The sequence below is a fragment of the Halichoerus grypus genome, chromosome X (genome assembly GCF_964656455.1).
Source record: "Halichoerus grypus chromosome X, mHalGry1.hap1.1, whole genome shotgun sequence".
NCBI lineage: Eukaryota > Metazoa > Chordata > Mammalia > Carnivora > Phocidae > Halichoerus > Halichoerus grypus.
This window is the reverse complement of record NC_135727.1, coordinates 79,245,012-79,259,606: the sequence shown is the minus strand read 5'-3', so window position 1 is coordinate 79,259,606 and position 14,595 is coordinate 79,245,012.

Below are 14,595 nucleotides of genomic sequence, written 5' to 3'. Positions count from 1 at the left end.
CGTAACTCGGAGTGAGAAGCAGGCCTGGAAGGAAGGCTGCTGTCGACTCACCTCTTGTTTGAGGAGATTAGCACTGCTGCACCCTGTGTGCCTGGATGCCTAGTTACCAGGCTACTAACACCAAGAATCAATCCTATAGAGTGACTGCGCTTCAGTTAACATTGCCGTTCCTGAAGCAGGAGGAATTTGACACTGCTCGTGTACGAGACACCGGGGAAAGGGTCCCATACGTGAAATGGAGTGAGAAACAGGCCGGTGCGGAAGGCAGCTCTCAAGTCACCTCTGGTTTATGAGGCTAGTACCCTTGCCCCGGGGGTGCCTGCAGGCCTAAAGCCAACCACCTAACTCAAAGGAACAACTCTGTAGGGAATTTCTGCTTCGGCTAAAAGAGCCATGCCTCAGGGTGGACGCATTTTGCTGTGTGCATGCGTGAGCGCACTGCAGGTGAGCCCAAAACCATTTTCCTTGTGAGACCCAGGCCCCGGAAGAAGCCAGAACACGACTCCCCACTTGCTCCATGAAGCTAGAACTGCGGTCCCAATTTTGCTTGGAAGTCTAATAGATAGCTTTCTAACTCGGAGAAACAACACTGTAGAGAAACCGTGCTTTAGCTACTGTCGACCTCTCTGTGGGCGAAGCAGTTTAGGGTGTACTGTGGCTGAGAGCCTGGGGACGGTTTCCATTTCGTAATATCGGGGGAGAGAAAGGCCGGTACATAATGCAGCTCTGAACTCACTACATGGTTATGGGGAAAGTTCCGTTCCCCCGTGGGAGTGTGCAGGCTTAAACACAGCCACCTTACTCGACGGAAAAACTCGGTTGAGAGCCTGTGCTGCAGGTAAAACAGCTGCTCCTGAGTGTGGAAGCATTTTGTTGTGTGCGTGCGTGAGAGCACTGCAAGGGAGTCCAAAGCTTTTTGCGAGTGAGACTCAGGCCCCAGCGAAAGGCAGAACACCACTCCCCATGTGTTTCATCAAGCTAGCACGGCAGCCCCACTTTTGCATGGAAGTCTAATAGCTAGCGTTGTAACTCGAAGAAACAACAGTGTAGAGAAACGGTGCCTTAGCTACCGTCGACCTCTCTGTGGGCGAAGCAGTTTAGGGTAAACTGTGGCTGAGAGCCTGGGGACGGTTTCAATATCGTAATATCAGGGAGAGACAGGCCGGTACAGAAGGCAGCTCTCAATTCACATCATGGTTATGCGGATAGTACCGTTGCCCAGGGTGTGTGTGCCGGTTTAAACACAGCCACCTAATTCAAAGGAAAAATTCCCTTGAGAGCCTGTGCTGCAGGTAAAAGAGCTGCTCCTGTGGGTGGAAGCATTTTGTTGTGTGTGTGCGTGAGAGCACGGCAAGGGAGTCCAAAGCTTTTTGCGAGTGAGACTCAGGCCCCAGCGAAAGGCAGAACACGACTCCCCATGTGTTTCATCAAGCTAGCACGGCAGCCCCACTTTTGCATGGAAGGCTAATAGCTAGCGTTCTAACTCGAAGAAACGACACTGCAGAGAAACCGTGCTTTAGCTACCGTCGACCTCTCTGTGGGGGAAGCAGTTTAAGGTGTACAGTGGGTGAGAGCCTGGGGACGGTTTCCATTTCGTAATATCGGGGGAGAGACAGGCCGGTACAGAAGGCAGCTCTCAACTCACTACATGGTTATGGGGCTAGTTCCGTTGCCCATGTTGTGTGTGCAGGCTTAAACACAGCCACCTAACTCGAAGGAAAAACTCGGTAGAGAGCCTGTGCTGCAGGTAAAACAGCTGCTCCTGAGTGTGGAGGCATTTTGTTGTGTGCGTGCGTGAGAGCACTGCAAGGGAGTCCAAAGCTTTTTGCGAGTGAGACTCAGGCCCCAGCGAAAGGCAGAACACGACTCCCCATGTGTTTCATCACGCTAGCACGGCAGCCGCACTTTTGCATGGAAGTCTAATAGCTAGCGTTCTAACTGGAAGAAAACACTGTAGAGAGACCGTGCTTTAGCTACCGTCGACCTCTAGACGGAGGAAGCATTCCACGGAGTACCGTGGCTGAGAGCCTGGGGAACGGGTTCCATACGTGAAAACAAGGGAGAAATAGGTCCTGGCAGAAGGCACCTCTGGACTCAGCTCTTGCTACCTGAAGCTAACACTACTGCTCCATGTGTGCTTGGAATGCTATGTGCTCGACACTGACTGGGAATAAACAAGCCTGTAAAGAATCCCAGCTGCAGCTCATTCGCCTACCAGGCTACTAACACCAAGAATCAATGCTGTAGCGTTACTGCGCTTTAGCTAACATTGCCGTTCCTGAAGCCGCAGGAGTTGTATAGTGCTCGTGTATGAGAGACCGGGGAAAGGGTCCCATACGTGAAATGGAGTGAGAAACAGGCCGGTGCGGAAGGCAGCTCTCAACTTACCTCTTGTTTATGAGGCTAGGACCCTTGCCCCGGGTGTGCCTGCAGGCCATAAGCCAACCACCTAACTCAAAGGAACAACTCTGTAGGGAATTCCTGCTTCGCCTAAAATAGCCATGCCTCAGGGTGGATGCATTGTGTGGTGTGCATGCGTGAGTGCACAGCAAGTGAGTCCAAAACCATTTTCCCTGTGAGACCCAGGCCCCGGAAGAAGCCAGAACACGACTCCCCACTTGCTCCATGAAACTAGTACTGCGGCCCCACTTTTGAATTGAAGTCTAATGGCTAGCTTTCTAACTCGAAGAAACAACACTGTAGAGAAACCGTGCTTTAGCTACCGTCGACCTCTCTGTGGGCGAAGAAGTTTAGGGTGTACTGTGGCTGAGAGCCTGGGGACGGTTTCCATATCGTAATATCGGGGGAGAGACAGGCCGGTACAGAAGGCAGCTCTCAACTCACATCATGGTTATGGGGCTAGTACCGTTGCCCAGGCTGTGTGTGCCAGCTTAAACACAGCCACCTAACTCGAAGGAAAAACTCGGTTGAGAGCCTGTGCTGCAGGTAAAACAGCTGCTCCTGAGGGTGACAGCATTTTGTTGTGTGCGTGCGTGAGAGCACTGCAAGGGAGTCCAAAGCTTTTTGCGAGTGAGACTCAGGCCCCAGCGAAAGGCAGAACACGACTCCCCATGTGATTCATCAAACTAGCACGGCAGCCCCACTTTGGCATGGAAGGCCAATAGCTAGCGTTCTAACTCGAAGAAACAACACTGTAGAGAAACCGTGCTTTAGCTACCGTCGACCTCTCTGTGGGCGAAGAAGTTTAGGGTGTACTGTGGCTGAGAGCCTGGGGACGGTTTCAATATCGTAATATCGGGGGAGAGACAGGCCAGTACAGAAGGCAGCTCTCAACTCACATCATCGTTATGGGGCTAGTACCGTTGCCCTGGGTGTGTGTGCAGGCTTAAAGACAGCCACCTAACTCAAAGGAAAAACACGGTAGAGAATCCGTGCTTCAGCTAAAACAGCCGCTCCTGAGGGTGGAAGCATTTGGTTGTGTGCGTGCGTGAGAGGACTGCAAGGGAGTCCAAAGTTTCTGCGAGTGAGACTCAGGCCCCAGCAAAAGGCAGAACACGACTCCCCGTGTGTTTCCTTTAGCTAGCACTGCGGCCCTACTTTTGCATGGAAGTCTAATCGCTAGCGTTCTTCCTGGAAGAAACAACACGGTAGAGAAACCGTGCTTTAGCTACCATCCACCTCTCTGAGGGAGGAAGCACTTTCCAGGCTACCGTGGGTGAGAGCCTGAGGAACGGGTTCCTTACGTGAAACCGAGGGAGAAGGAGTCCGGGCCAGAAGGCTCCTCTCGACTCAGCTCTTGTTACCTGAAGCTAACACTTCGGCTCCATGTGTGCATAGGAATGCTAAGGGCTCCGCACTGATTTGGCAGAAAGAAGCCGGTCAAGAACCCCAGCTTCAGCTCATTCGCCTCTCCACAGGGTGGCAGCATTTTCAAGTCTGCTCGAGTGCAAACCTGGGGAAGGAGTCCCAGCAGAATTCGGAGGGAGAAATAAGCATGGGCAGAAGACACCTATCGACTCAACTCTTGTTTCGGGAAACTAGATCGGCTCTCCCGTGTGTGCGTGGAGTCCTCAGTGCCATCCACGTAACGCAAAGGAACAAAACTGTAGAGAACCCGTGCCTCAGCAAAGATCGCCCTTCCTGAGCGGGAACTTCATGTATTGTGTGTTTTTGTGAAAGCATGAGAAATGGAACCTACACGTAACTCGGAGTGAGAAGCAGGCCTGGAAGGAAGGCTGCTGTCGACTCACCTCTTGTTTGAGGAGATTAGCACTGCTGCACCCTGTGTGCCTGGATGCCTAGTTACCAGGCTACTAACACCAAGAATCAATCCTATAGAGTGACTGCGCTTCAGTTAACATTGCCGTTCCTGAAGCAGGAGGAATTTGACACTGCTCGTGTACGAGACACCGGGGAAAGGGTCCCATACGTGAAATGGAGTGAGAAACAGGCCGGTGCGGAAGGCAGCTCTCAAGTCACCTCTGGTTTATGAGGCTAGTACCCTTGCCCCGGGGGTGCCTGCAGGCCTAAAGCCAACCACCTAACTCAAAGGAACAACTCTGTAGGGAATTTCTGCTTCGGCTAAAAGAGCCATGCCTCAGGGTGGACGCATTTTGCTGTGTGCATGCGTGAGCGCACTGCAGGTGAGCCCAAAACCATTTTCCTTGTGAGACCCAGGCCCCGGAAGAAGCCAGAACACGACTCCCCACTTGCTCCATGAAGCTAGAACTGCGGTCCCAATTTTGCTTGGAAGTCTAATAAATAGCTTTCTAACTCGGAGAAACAACACTGTAGAGAAACCGTGCTTTAGCTACTGTCGACCTCTCTGTGGGCGAAGCAGTTTAGGGTGTACTGTGGCTGAGAGCCTGGGGACGGTTTCCATTTCGTAATATCGGGGGAGAGAAAGGCCGGTACATAATGCAGCTCTGAACTCACTACATGGTTATGGGGAAAGTTCCGTTCCCCCGTGGGAGTGTGCAGGCTTAAACACAGCCACCTTACTCGACGGAAAAACTCGGTTGAGAGCCTGTGCTGCAGGTAAAACAGCTGCTCCTGAGTGTGGAAGCATTTTGTTGTGTGCGTGCGTGAGAGCACTGCAAGGGAGTCCAAAGCTTTTTGCGAGTGAGACTCAGGCCCCAGCGAAAGGCAGAACACCACTCCCCATGTGTTTCATCAAGCTAGCACGGCAGCCCCACTTTTGCATGGAAGTCTAATAGCTAGCGTTGTAACTCGAAGAAACAACAGTGTAGAGAAACGGTGCCTTAGCTACCGTCGACCTCTCTGTGGGCGAAGCAGTTTAGGGTAAACTGTGGCTGAGAGCCTGGGGACGGTTTCAATATCGTAATATCAGGGAGAGACAGGCCGGTACAGAAGGCAGCTCTCAATTCACATCATGGTTATGCGGATAGTACCGTTGCCCAGGGTGTGTGTGCCGGTTTAAACACAGCCACCTAATTCAAAGGAAAAATTCCCTTGAGAGCCTGTGCTGCAGGTAAAAGAGCTGCTCCTGTGGGTGGAAGCATTTTGTTGTGTGTGTGCGTGAGAGCACGGCAAGGGAGTCCAAAGCTTTTTGCGAGTGAGACTCAGGCCCCAGCGAAAGGCAGAACACGACTCCCCATGTGTTTCATCAAGCTAGCACGGCAGCCCCACTTTTGCATGGAAGGCTAATAGCTAGCGTTCTAACTCGAAGAAACGACACTGCAGAGAAACCGTGCTTTAGCTACCGTCGACCTCTCTGTGGGGGAAGCAGTTTAAGGTGTACAGTGGGTGAGAGCCTGGGGACGGTTTCCATTTCGTAATATCGGGGGAGAGACAGGCCGGTACAGAAGGCAGCTCTCAACTCACTACATGGTTATGGGGCTAGTTCCGTTGCCCATGTTGTGTGTGCAGGCTTAAACACAGCCACCTAACTCGAAGGAAAAACTCGGTAGAGAGCCTGTGCTGCAGGTAAAACAGCTGCTCCTGAGTGTGGAGGCATTTTGTTGTGTGCGTGCGTGAGAGCACTGCAAGGGAGTCCAAAGCTTTTTGCGAGTGAGACTCAGGCCCCAGCGAAAGGCAGAACACGACTCCCCATGTGTTTCATCACGCTAGCACGGCAGCCGCACTTTTGCATGGAAGTCTAATAGCTAGCGTTCTAACTGGAAGAAAACACTGTAGAGAGACCGTGCTTTAGCTACCGTCGACCTCTAGACGGAGGAAGCATTCCACGGAGTACCGTGGCTGAGAGCCTGGGGAACGGGTTCCATACGTGAAAACAAGGGAGAAATAGGTCCTGGCAGAAGGCACCTCTGGACTCAGCTCTTGCTACCTGAAGCTAACACTACTGCTCCATGTGTGCTTGGAATGCTATGTGCTCGACACTGACTGGGAATAAACAAGCCTGTAAAGAATCCCAGCTGCAGCTCATTCGCCTACCAGGCTACTAACACCAAGAATCAATGCTGTAGCGTTACTGCGCTTTAGCTAACATTGCCGTTCCTGAAGCCGCAGGAGTTGTATAGTGCTCGTGTATGAGAGACCGGGGAAAGGGTCCCATACGTGAAATGGAGTGAGAAACAGGCCGGTGCGGAAGGCAGCTCTCAACTTACCTCTTGTTTATGAGGCTAGGACCCTTGCCCCGGGTGTGCCTGCAGGCCATAAGCCAACCACCTAACTCAAAGGAACAACTCTGTAGGGAATTCCTGCTTCGCCTAAAATAGCCATGCCTCAGGGTGGATGCATTGTGTGGTGTGCATGCGTGAGTGCACAGCAAGTGAGTCCAAAACCATTTTCCCTGTGAGACCCAGGCCCCGGAAGAAGCCAGAACACGACTCCCCACTTGCTCCATGAAACTAGTACTGCGGCCCCACTTTTGAATTGAAGTCTAATGGCTAGCTTTCTAACTCGAAGAAACAACACTGTAGAGAAACCGTGCTTTAGCTACCGTCGACCTCTCTGTGGGCGAAGAAGTTTAGGGTGTACTGTGGCTGAGAGCCTGGGGACGGTTTCCATATCGTAATATCGGGGGAGAGACAGGCCGGTACAGAAGGCAGCTCTCAACTCACATCATGGTTATGGGGCTAGTACCGTTGCCCAGGCTGTGTGTGCCAGCTTAAACACAGCCACCTAACTCGAAGGAAAAACTCGGTTGAGAGCCTGTGCTGCAGGTAAAACAGCTGCTCCTGAGGGTGACAGCATTTTGTTGTGTGCGTGCGTGAGAGCACTGCAAGGGAGTCCAAAGCTTTTTGCGAGTGAGACTCAGGCCCCAGCGAAAGGCAGAACACGACTCCCCATGTGATTCATCAAACTAGCACGGCAGCCCCACTTTGGCATGGAAGGCCAATAGCTAGCGTTCTAACTCGAAGAAACAACACTGTAGAGAAACCGTGCTTTAGCTACCGTCGACCTCTCTGTGGGCGAAGAAGTTTAGGGTGTACTGTGGCTGAGAGCCTGGGGACGGTTTCAATATCGTAATATCGGGGGAGAGACAGGCCAGTACAGAAGGCAGCTCTCAACTCACATCATCGTTATGGGGCTAGTACCGTTGCCCTGGGTGTGTGTGCAGGCTTAAAGACAGCCACCTAACTCAAAGGAAAAACACGGTAGAGAATCCGTGCTTCAGCTAAAACAGCCGCTCCTGAGGGTGGAAGCATTTGGTTGTGTGCGTGCGTGAGAGGACTGCAAGGGAGTCCAAAGTTTCTGCGAGTGAGACTCAGGCCCCAGCAAAAGGCAGAACACGACTCCCCGTGTGTTTCCTTTAGCTAGCACTGCGGCCCTACTTTTGCATGGAAGTCTAATCGCTAGCGTTCTTCCTGGAAGAAACAACACGGTAGAGAAACCGTGCTTTAGCTACCATCCACCTCTCTGAGGGAGGAAGCACTTTCCAGGCTACCGTGGGTGAGAGCCTGAGGAACGGGTTCCTTACGTGAAACCGAGGGAGAAGGAGTCCGGGCCAGAAGGCTCCTCTCGACTCAGCTCTTGTTACCTGAAGCTAACACTTCGGCTCCATGTGTGCATAGGAATGCTAAGGGCTCCGCACTGATTTGGCAGAAAGAAGCCGGTCAAGAACCCCAGCTTCAGCTCATTCGCCTCTCCACAGGGTGGCAGCATTTTCAAGTCTGCTCGAGTGCAAACCTGGGGAAGGAGTCCCAGCAGAATTCGGAGGGAGAAATAAGCATGGGCAGAAGACACCTATCGACTCAACTCTTGTTTCGGGAAACTAGATCGGCTCTCCCGTGTGTGCGTGGAGTCCTCAGTGCCATCCACGTAACGCAAAGGAACAAAACTGTAGAGAACCCGTGCCTCAGCAAAGATCGCCCTTCCTGAGCGGGAACTTCATGTATTGTGTGTTTTTGTGAAAGCATGAGAAATGGAACCTACACGTAACTCGGAGTGAGAAGCAGGCCTGGAAGGAAGGCTGCTGTCGACTCACCTCTTGTTTGAGGAGATTAGCACTGCTGCACCCTGTGTGCCTGGATGCCTAGTTACCAGGCTACTAACACCAAGAATCAATCCTATAGAGTGACTGCGCTTCAGTTAACATTGCCGTTCCTGAAGCAGGAGGAATTTGACACTGCTCGTGTACGAGACACCGGGGAAAGGGTCCCATACGTGAAATGGAGTGAGAAACAGGCCGGTGCGGAAGGCAGCTCTCAAGTCACCTCTGGTTTATGAGGCTAGTACCCTTGCCCCGGGGGTGCCTGCAGGCCTAAAGCCAACCACCTAACTCAAAGGAACAACTCTAGGGAATTTCTGCTTCGGCTAAAAGAGCCATGCCTCAGGGTGGACGCATTTTGCTGTGTGCATGCGTGAGCGCACTGCAGGTGAGCCCAAAACCATTTTCCTTGTGAGACCCAGGCCCCGGAAGAAGCCAGAACACGACTCCCCACTTGCTCCATGAAGCTAGAACTGCGGTCCCAATTTTGCTTGGAAGTCTAATAGATAGCTTTCTAACTCGGAGAAACAACACTGTAGAGAAACCGTGCTTTAGCTACTGTCGACCTCTCTGTGGGCGAAGCAGTTTAGGGTGTACTGTGGCTGAGAGCCTGGGGACGGTTTCCATTTCGTAATATCGGGGGAGAGAAAGGCCGGTACATAATGCAGCTCTGAACTCACTACATGGTTATGGGGAAAGTTCCGTTCCCCCGTGGGAGTGTGCAGGCTTAAACACAGCCACCTTACTCGACGGAAAAACTCGGTTGAGAGCCTGTGCTGCAGGTAAAACAGCTGCTCCTGAGTGTGGAAGCATTTTGTTGTGTGCGTGCGTGAGAGCACTGCAAGGGAGTCCAAAGCTTTTTGCGAGTGAGACTCAGGCCCCAGCGAAAGGCAGAACACCACTCCCCATGTGTTTCATCAAGCTAGCACGGCAGCCCCACTTTTGCATGGAAGTCTAATAGCTAGCGTTGTAACTCGAAGAAACAACAGTGTAGAGAAACGGTGCCTTAGCTACCGTCGACCTCTCTGTGGGCGAAGCAGTTTAGGGTAAACTGTGGCTGAGAGCCTGGGGACGGTTTCAATATCGTAATATCAGGGAGAGACAGGCCGGTACAGAAGGCAGCTCTCAATTCACATCATGGTTATGCGGATAGTACCGTTGCCCAGGGTGTGTGTGCCGGTTTAAACACAGCCACCTAATTCAAAGGAAAAATTCCCTTGAGAGCCTGTGCTGCAGGTGAAAGAGCTGCTCCTGTGGGTGGAAGCATTTTGTTGTGTGTGTGCGTGAGAGCACGGCAAGGGAGTCCAAAGCTTTTTGCGAGTGAGACTCAGGCCCCAGCGAAAGGCAGAACACGACTCCCCATGTGTTTCATCAAGCTAGCACGGCAGCCCCACTTTTGCATGGAAGGCTAATAGCTAGCGTTCTAACTCGAAGAAACGACACTGCAGAGAAACCGTGCTTTAGCTACCGTCGACCTCTCTGTGGGGGAAGCAGTTTAAGGTGTACAGTGGGTGAGAGCCTGGGGACGGTTTCCATTTCGTAATATCGGGGGAGAGACAGGCCGGTACAGAAGGCAGCTCTCAACTCACTACATGGTTATGGGGCTAGTTCCGTTGCCCATGTTGTGTGTGCAGGCTTAAACACAGCCACCTAACTCGAAGGAAAAACTCGGTAGAGAGCCTGTGCTGCAGGTAAAACAGCTGCTCCTGAGTGTGGAGGCATTTTGTTGTGTGCGTGCGTGAGAGCACTGCAAGGGAGTCCAAAGCTTTTTGCGAGTGAGACTCAGGCCCCAGCGAAAGGCAGAACACGACTCCCCATGTGTTTCATCACGCTAGCACGGCAGCCGCACTTTTGCATGGAAGTCTAATAGCTAGCGTTCTAACTGGAAGAAAACACTGTAGAGAGACCGTGCTTTAGCTACCGTCGACCTCTAGACGGAGGAAGCATTCCACGGAGTACCGTGGCTGAGAGCCTGGGGAACGCGTTCCATACGTGAAAACAAGGGAGAAATAGGTCCTGGCAGAAGGCACCTCTGGACTCAGCTCTTGCTACCTGAAGCTAACACTACTGCTCCATGTGTGCTTGGAATGCTATGTGCTCGACACTGACTGGGAATAAACAAGCCTGTAAAGAATCCCAGCTGCAGCTCATTCGCCTACCAGGCTACTAACACCAAGAATCAATGCTGTAGCGTTACTGCGCTTTAGCTAACATTGCCGTTCCTGAAGCCGCAGGAGTTGTATAGTGCTCGTGTATGAGAGACCGGGGAAAGGGTCCCATACGTGAAATGGAGTGAGAAACAGGCCGGTGCGGAAGGCAGCTCTCAACTTACCTCTTGTTTATGAGGCTAGGACCCTTGCCCCGGGTGTGCCTGCAGGCCATAAGCCAACCACCTAACTCAAAGGAACAACTCTGTAGGGAATTCCTGCTTCGCCTAAAATAGCCATGCCTCAGGGTGGATGCATTGTGTGGTGTGCATGCGTGAGTGCACAGCAAGTGAGTCCAAAACCATTTTCCCTGTGAGACCCAGGCCCCGGAAGAAGCCAGAACACGACTCCCCACTTGCTCCATGAAACTAGTACTGCGGCCCCACTTTTGAATTGAAGTCTAATGGCTAGCTTTCTAACTCGAAGAAACAACACTGTAGAGAAACCGTGCTTTAGCTACCGTCGACCTCTCTGTGGGCGAAGAAGTTTAGGGTGTACTGTGGCTGAGAGCCTGGGGACGGTTTCCATATCGTAATATCGGGGGAGAGACAGGCCGGTACAGAAGGCAGCTCTCAACTCACATCATGGTTATGGGGCTAGTACCGTTGCCCAGGCTGTGTGTGCCAGCTTAAACACAGCCACCTAACTCGAAGGAAAAACTCGGTTGAGAGCCTGTGCTGCAGGTAAAACAGCTGCTCCTGAGGGTGACAGCATTTTGTTGTGTGCGTGCGTGAGAGCACTGCAAGGGAGTCCAAAGCTTTTTGCGAGTGAGACTCAGGCCCCAGCGAAAGGCAGAACACGACTCCCCATGTGATTCATCAAACTAGCACGGCAGCCCCACTTTGGCATGGAAGGCCAATAGCTAGCGTTCTAACTCGAAGAAACAACACTGTAGAGAAACCGTGCTTTAGCTACCGTCGACCTCTCTGTGGGCGAAGAAGTTTAGGGTGTACTGTGGCTGAGAGCCTGGGGACGGTTTCAATATCGTAATATCGGGGGAGAGACAGGCCAGTACAGAAGGCAGCTCTCAACTCACATCATCGTTATGGGGCTAGTACCGTTGCCCTGGGTGTGTGTGCAGGCTTAAAGACAGCCACCTAACTCAAAGGAAAAACACGGTAGAGAATCCGTGCTTCAGCTAAAACAGCCGCTCCTGAGGGTGGAAGCATTTGGTTGTGTGCGTGCGTGAGAGGACTGCAAGGGAGTCCAAAGTTTCTGCGAGTGAGACTCAGGCCCCAGCAAAAGGCAGAACACGACTCCCCGTGTGTTTCCTTTAGCTAGCACTGCGGCCCTACTTTTGCATGGAAGTCTAATCGCTAGCGTTCTTCCTGGAAGAAACAACACGGTAGAGAAACCGTGCTTTAGCTACCATCCACCTCTCTGAGGGAGGAAGCACTTTCCAGGCTACCGTGGGTGAGAGCCTGAGGAACGGGTTCCTTACGTGAAACCGAGGGAGAAGGAGTCCGGGCCAGAAGGCTCCTCTCGACTCAGCTCTTGTTACCTGAAGCTAACACTTCGGCTCCATGTGTGCATAGGAATGCTAAGGGCTCCGCACTGATTTGGCAGAAAGAAGCCGGTCAAGAACCCCAGCTTCAGCTCATTCGCCTCTCCACAGGGTGGCAGCATTTTCAAGTCTGCTCGAGTGCAAACCTGGGGAAGGAGTCCCAGCAGAATTCGGAGGGAGAAATAAGCATGGGCAGAAGACACCTATCGACTCAACTCTTGTTTCGGGAAACTAGATCGGCTCTCCCGTGTGTGCGTGGAGTCCTCAGTGCCATCCACGTAACGCAAAGGAACAAAACTGTAGAGAACCCGTGCCTCAGCAAAGATCGCCCTTCCTGAGCGGGAACTTCATGTATTGTGTGTTTTTGTGAAAGCATGAGAAATGGAACCTACACGTAACTCGGAGTGAGAAGCAGGCCTGGAAGGAAGGCTGCTGTCGACTCACCTCTTGTTTGAGGAGATTAGCACTGCTGCACCCTGTGTGCCTGGATGCCTAGTTACCAGGCTACTAACACCAAGAATCAATCCTATAGAGTGACTGCGCTTCAGTTAACATTGCCGTTCCTGAAGCAGGAGGAATTTGACACTGCTCGTGTACGAGACACCGGGGAAAGGGTCCCATACGTGAAATGGAGTGAGAAACAGGCCGGTGCGGAAGGCAGCTCTCAAGTCACCTCTGGTTTATGAGGCTAGTACCCTTGCCCCGGGGGTGCCTGCAGGCCTAAAGCCAACCACCTAACTCAAAGGAACAACTCTGTAGGGAATTTCTGCTTCGGCTAAAAGAGCCATGCCTCAGGGTGGACGCATTTTGCTGTGTGCATGCGTGAGCGCACTGCAGGTGAGCCCAAAACCATTTTCCTTGTGAGACCCAGGCCCCGGAAGAAGCCAGAACACGACTCCCCACTTGCTCCATGAAGCTAGAACTGCGGTCCCAATTTTGCTTGGAAGTCTAATAGATAGCTTTCTAACTCGGAGAAACAACACTGTAGAGAAACCGTGCTTTAGCTACTGTCGACCTCTCTGTGGGCGAAGCAGTTTAGGGTGTACTGTGGCTGAGAGCCTGGGGACGGTTTCCATTTCGTAATATCGGGGGAGAGAAAGGCCGGTACATAATGCAGCTCTGAACTCACTACATGGTTATGGGGAAAGTTCCGTTCCCCCGTGGGAGTGTGCAGGCTTAAACACAGCCACCTTACTCGACGGAAAAACTCGGTTGAGAGCCTGTGCTGCAGGTAAAACAGCTGCTCCTGAGTGTGGAAGCATTTTGTTGTGTGCGTGCGTGAGAGCACTGCAAGGGAGTCCAAAGCTTTTTGCGAGTGAGACTCAGGCCCCAGCGAAAGGCAGAACACCACTCCCCATGTGTTTCATCAAGCTAGCACGGCAGCCCCACTTTTGCATGGAAGTCTAATAGCTAGCGTTGTAACTCGAAGAAACAACAGTGTAGAGAAACGGTGCCTTAGCTACCGTCGACCTCTCTGTGGGCGAAGCAGTTTAGGGTAAACTGTGGCTGAGAGCCTGGGGACGGTTTCAATATCGTAATATCAGGGAGAGACAGGCCGGTACAGAAGGCAGCTCTCAATTCACATCATGGTTATGCGGATAGTACCGTTGCCCAGGGTGTGTGTGCCGGTTTAAACACAGCCACCTAATTCAAAGGAAAAATTCCCTTGAGAGCCTGTGCTGCAGGTGAAAGAGCTGCTCCTGTGGGTGGAAGCATTTTGTTGTGTGTGTGCGTGAGAGCACGGCAAGGGAGTCCAAAGCTTTTTGCGAGTGAGACTCAGGCCCCAGCGAAAGGCAGAACACGACTCCCCATGTGTTTCATCAAGCTAGCACGGCAGCCCCACTTTTGCATGGAAGGCTAATAGCTAGCGTTCTAACTCGAAGAAACGACACTGCAGAGAAACCGTGCTTTAGCTACCGTCGACCTCTCTGTGGGGGAAGCAGTTTAAGGTGTACAGTGGGTGAGAGCCTGGGGACGGTTTCCATTTCGTAATATCGGGGGAGAGACAGGCCGGTACAGAAGGCAGCTCTCAACTCACTACATGGTTATGGGGCTAGTTCCGTTGCCCATGTTGTGTGTGCAGGCTTAAACACAGCCACCTAACTCGAAGGAAAAACTCGGTAGAGAGCCTGTGCTGCAGGTAAAACAGCTGCTCCTGAGTGTGGAGGCATTTTGTTGTGTGCGTGCGTGAGAGCACTGCAAGGGAGTCCAAAGCTTTTTGCGAGTGAGACTCAGGCCCCAGCGAAAGGCAGAACACGACTCCCCATGTGTTTCATCACGCTAGCACGGCAGCCGCACTTTTGCATGGAAGTCTAATAGCTAGCGTTCTAACTGGAAGAAAACACTGTAGAGAGACCGTGCTTTAGCTACCGTCGACCTCTAGACGGAGGAAGCATTCCACGGAGTACCGTGGCTGAGAGCCTGGGGAACGGGTTCCATACGTGAAAACAAGGGAGAAATAGGTCCTGGCAGAAGGCACCTCTGGACTCAGCTCTTGCTACCTGAAGCTA